This window comes from Hibiscus syriacus, unplaced genomic scaffold, assembly GCF_006381635.1.
Source record: "Hibiscus syriacus cultivar Baekdansim isolate YM2019G1 unplaced genomic scaffold, ASM638163v2 tig00112402_pilon, whole genome shotgun sequence".
NCBI classification, from domain to species: Eukaryota; Viridiplantae; Streptophyta; class Magnoliopsida; order Malvales; family Malvaceae; genus Hibiscus; species Hibiscus syriacus.
This window is the reverse complement of record NW_024063323.1, coordinates 1,346,183-1,352,182: the sequence shown is the minus strand read 5'-3', so window position 1 is coordinate 1,352,182 and position 6,000 is coordinate 1,346,183.

Genomic DNA, 6,000 nt, shown 5'->3' with positions numbered 1-6,000 from the left:
TCAGAGAATTGAAATAGAAGTGTTCTAAAGAGTCTAGTAATTAACTATGTTAGTTGTGCCATTTTGTTTGCCTCTGATCAAAATGTCAAATTTAGAAAGAGGGGTATGCTATGATCTTCACGAGGACCAATCGATGAAACAAACCTTAAAATTTAGGTAGCCAACCTAAAAAAAAACCTTTCGATCTTGATATTTGTCAAAGATTTGTAGCTATCAAAGATTAAAAGAGCAGTTGATTTTTTATATTCAATGAATTCATATTGTTGTGATTTGCTCCAATTGTGAAGCCAAAGAAAGGGAATTATTTTAATTCATTTAACAATGAAAAACCATATATTATTTCTTCATCAAGTTGTTTTCAAAAGAAGAAAAAAATTTTCAAACAAGATAATCTCTTTGGAGGCGTATCTTGGAATTCAACAAATATCTCTTCGAAGTTCAGAATCAAAGCTGGGGCAAGAAAAGCCAATTTTTGGGTCAAAATTTACTGGGGCAAGGAAACAAATTGTCTTAGGTCAAGGTTTACAAGAGTACACTGGTGGAAATGAAGACAAAATAAATCAAAGATAGAGTGAAGACTGCTCTCGCAACTATTCTCCTTCCAAATTGAGAAAACATACATCAATGAATACATACATCAACACATACATACATATTACATGAGTTTGCATCTTTGCATCAAGCATTTATCATCATGTATATTAAAGACAACTTTCTCCTCTCTTGAGGACAAATTCAACAAAAAAATCAAATAAATTTCATCTTGACATCCATTATAACATCCAAGATAGTCAGTAAAAAATGCATCATTTTGATCTCTCAGGAAATCAAAGCTCGGAAATTACCAGATGTCTCTAACTTGAAGAAGCAATGATTTGGCTTCCTGAAGTCAACAATCAAGACATTTCCTCAACATGCAGGAACTAACAGACTTTTTATCACCTTTGAGGGTGTTTTTCTTGAAACAAAATTTTGTCTCGCTTAAGACATTTTTCCATAAATTTTGAGAATTTTAAAAACAAATTTTGTCTTGCTTGAGACAATTTCTTTCAAAACAAATTTCATCTCACTTGAGACATTTTTCCTTTGAGATACAAAATTTGAATTTGTTTCACATTAAACAAAGTTGATCTCATTTGAGATCACTTTCTCTTAAAACAAACTTCGTCTTGCTTGAGACATTTTTTCCTTTGATATACAAATTTCGAATTTGATTCACTTGAAACAAAAATTAATCTCACTTGAAATTGTTATTTTTTTTTCAAAATAAATTTCGTCTCGTTTGAGACATTTTTCCTTTGAGATACAAAATTTGAATTTGTTTTCACATTAAACAAAGTTAATCTCACTTGAGATCGTTTTCTCAAAAACAATTTTCGTATCGTTTGAGACAATTTCTCTAAAAACAAATGTTGTCTCACTTGAGACAATTTTCCAAATTATGAATTTGTTTCACTGGAAACAAACATTATCTTTGAGTCGTTTCTTTTTGAAACAAAGGATCTTTGAGTCTATTTCTTTTGAAACAAAACTTTGTCTCTCTTGAGACATATTTTATTGAAAAATATTTGAGTCTGTTTCATCTAAAACAAAATGAAAAAATCTTTGAGTATGTTTCTTTGATAACAAAATTTTGTCTCTTTTGAAAAAGTTTCTTTTGAAAGAATCTTTGAGTATGTTTCTTTGGAAACAAAATTTTGTCTCTTTTGAGATAGTTCATTTTGAAGAAAAATATTTAAGTATGTTTTTATGAAAAAAAAAGGTTTGTCTCTTTTAAGACAATTTCTCTTAAAACAAATATCTTTGTGATTGTTTCCCTTGAAACAAAACCTATCTTTAAGTTTGTTTCTCTTGAAACAAAAGTCTATGAGTTGTTTCTTTTGAAATAAAAATCTTTGAGTTGTTTCTTTTGAAAAAATTCTTTGAGTCTGTTTCTTTTGAACCAAAGTTTTGTTTCTCTTAAGACAATTTCGTGAAAAAATCTTTGAGTCATTTCTTTTGAAACCAAAATCTTTGAGTTTGTTTCTTTTGAAACAAAGTTTTGTCTCTCTTGAGACAGTTTTTCTTGAGAAAAATCTTTGAGTCTGTTCCTTTTGAAAAATCTTTGAGATTGTGCCTCTTAACAAAATCATCTGTGATTCTATTTCTTTAAAAACAAATTTTGTCTCTTGAGATAATTTTTAATGAAAAAACCAACATTTGAGATTATTTCTTTTGAGAAAAATCCTTGAGTATGTTTCTTTGGAAACAAAATTTACAATCTTTGAGTCTGTTTCTTTTGAAACATCATCTTTGAGTTGATTTCTTTTTGAAATCATTATCCCTAAAGATGGTCAGAACTCTTCATCATGTGTGAGTTGTGTCATCTCCTGACCAGATCTCTTCATCACGTAATGTGTGAGTTGTGTCATCTCCTGACCAGATCTCTTCATCACGTAGGAGTCGTGTCACCCCTAGATAACCAGACGTCCTCATCATGTAGGAACCGTGTTATCGCCCTTCCTAAAGATGGCCAAAACTCTTCATCACGTATGAGTCGTGTCATCCCCGACCAGATCTCCTCATCGCGTAGGAGCCGTGTCACCCCTAGATATCTAGCCGTCCTCATCGCGTAGGAACCGAGTTATCACCCTTCCTAAAGATGACCAGAACTCTTCATCACGTATGAGACGTGTCATCCCCCGACCAGATTTCCTCATCATGTAGGAACCGTGTCACCCTTAAACGACCAGAACTCTTCATCATGTATGAGCAGTGTCGTCCCCAACAAACCTTATCAAATTTCTAAGCATAAAAGTATGAGAACCAGACAAAAACGTGTTGTCTTATCGTCTTTGCCCTATTCTTGTTAACACAAGAATGTGCAAAGAGGGGCAGCTGTAGACACCCGTTTTTGTCTGGGTTTTTTTTTTTTTAATTTATTATTATTATTATTATTTTGAAATTTACATATTACAATTTTGCAAGCCTTGAAGCCCAAATTAAAAAGGCCCAATCCCGGAGCCCAACATTCAGTAGACCCATCAGTCAAACCTGAACCGGTCCAGGCCCAAACAAAGGACCCAACTCAGCTAGGGTTTCACCCTATTCTCTCTAGCCGCCTTTAATACCAGCCATTAGATTTGAAGAAAGATCAACGGCCCACAAATAACCCAGATTAGGGTTTTAACCCTAAGCATATCATCCAGTAGCCGCCGCCACTTCAACTCCTCAGCTTCCTAGCCGTGAGCCGATCACCAAGCCTTCGCCGAGTTCCCGAGCCACCAAGCCGAGCCTCCCTTCCGACCGTCTCTATCGACGTTATCACCAACAGTGACCGATACCACATCAGACATGCAAATCAAAGAGAAAACCCGATTAAAAAAATCAAATAAAATCATGCAAGTACACAAGAAATCTCGAGGAATCAGAAGAGTCTATCTATCAGTCAATCCATCACAAAATCAGCAGAGAAGATATCACCAATGATACATGCAAAGATAAAATCACAGAGAGGGGATAAAAGACACGGAGGGAGAGAGGAGAGGTATTCGGTGGGGGGTGAAAAAAAGAAAAATCAAAAGAGATATTCGGGGGGGTTTCTAGAACAGAAAAAAGAGAAGATCGAAACTAGAAAAGGAAGCTAAAAAAGGGGGGGGGGGGAAAGAAACAACAAAGAGAGAAATAAGGGGAGAAGCCTTTACCTTCGTTGTAGGAGCCGCCGTGGGAGCCTCCGACCACCGTGTCAAACTCTCTTCAGAGGAGAGAGTTTAGAAAATTCTGATTCTCTCTCTCTCCTCTCTCGTTTTGAAGAGAACAAATGAAAGAGGATGGCCATTTTGGCCTTTAAATTAAATATATATATTAAATGCAGAACGACGTAGTTCTGGGGACCTTCTGCGTGTTTTTGGAGTGTGGGTTAACTACATGTTAGGTCCCTCCTGGTTTGTAACCTCTCGTTTTAGCCATTAATGAAATTTCATAATATTTTATTTTGGGCATTTATATTTTCCTTTTTATATTTTAGTCCTTACTTCTTTGTATTTTACCATTTGCGTGAATTTTCTAATTTGGTTGTGATATTTATGCATATTTCATTTTAGTCCCTGATTTCTTATACTGTGTATTATTTGTGATATTTGAATCTGGACACCATGTTTGTAAAGGTTCCATTTTAGTCACTAATGCAAGTTTCGATTTCAAGTTTTGAGTTTTAAATTTCATCATTCTTTCATTTTGATCACTGAATACAATTCCAGATCATTTTATTTCGAGCCTTTTAATTTTTAATAATTTCATTTCAGTCATTAATTTGTATATTATGTTTACTGATATTATAATTTGGTCATGATATTTATATTTATTTCATTTTAGTCATTGTTTCAGTTTATTGTGTATTTTTCTTTGATATTCGGATTTGGTCATGAAATTTGCAAATGTTATATTTTAGTCACTGTTTGATATTTGGTTTAATTTCTTTGAGCCCTTTAAATTTCTATTTTATTTATTTTAGACCCTTAAATTTCTATTTTTACTATTTTAGCCATTTAAGTTTATGTTTTGACCATATTAGTCCTTTAAATTCCTATTTGTACTATTTTGGTCCTTTGAGCTTATGGGTTTGATATTTTGGTTTTCTTATAATTTCAAATATTTACTTTTTGGTTTATTTGTATTTTGGTCTTTAATATTTATTTGTTTTCATTTCAATCCTCTATGTATGTACTATGTTTTGTATTTATTTGTACCATGTGTAATTAAATATACTTAATTTGTTTGATGTAAATATTTATTACGCATTTATATTTGTATTTATTTCCATTATGTTTCTTTATCTAGTACATGTTATTCGAAATTTTCAAGAACGTATTTGTAGAACGGGCGTAGAAAGTATCACTTAATCGAAGTGGTACAATCTAATACGACGTTTGAACTAAATGGAACTTGAAATAAATCAATTTTAGTTTGTTAATTGTTAAGTCATTTTTATTGTACACTGAACAATGCAAGTTATGTATTTTATTTTTTCCGCAACTGTCAATTTGCCATTTATAGTTGATATGCATCTTTTACATATTTGACGATAGAATATTCTTTAATAATGAAAAATAGTTGAAATAGCTTTCTCGACGGAGGATTGCTAATTTCAAAGTTTTTTTTATTGAATTAAAGGATTCTCTTTAAATAGTAAATTCGAAGCAAATTAATGTTCGATAAATAGATCGTAATTTAACTTTATATTCGATTTATAATTTTTACTATGTACGACATCGTGTAAGCGACACAGTACCAGTTTTGGGCGTTGTGGGGTGTTAATCCTTCCCCACGCGTAATCGACTCTCGAACCCGTTTTAAAGTAATCTTTGTAAACGCAGACCATTTTTGTCTTAAAAAATGATTTTTCTTAAAATTGTTTTTAAAAGAAGTTTTTGGGTATTTGACCTATCTAACCCAAAGGTCGATGGCGACTCCCTTTCAATTTAAATCAAATTAATTCCAAATCACCAATTTTTCCAAATTAAAGTCATAATTGTTTTTTCTAAAATAATATTTAATTGTTTTACCTAAAAAATGGTTATGACAAGTGTGTTGTGTAGAAATGAAAGGAGTGTGTTATGTACGAGATTGAAGATGTACACTACTTAAAGGGATGAATTTTTTTTAGCCGTTGGAACTCGTCACATCCGCGTGACGAGTTCTATTGAATTTTAAAAAAATTAAAAAATTCAGACTATGGGACCCATGTGATACAGAGTATTAAAAAAATATATCTCATGGAACTCGTCATGCCGGTATGACGAGTTCTACGAACACTGTAACATTTTTCGTATATCCCAAAATAAATTCTATATTGCCCTATTGAGCTAAATAATCCACTAGCCTAGATTATTTGCTCAATTTCGTCTGCACTTGGCCCCTAAGAAAATACTCATTATTATAGTTCAAAATATCAAAGGAAGAAAAAAATTTAACAAATTTACATACCTATTTTGTTGATAAAATGAGTACTAAAATTTTATA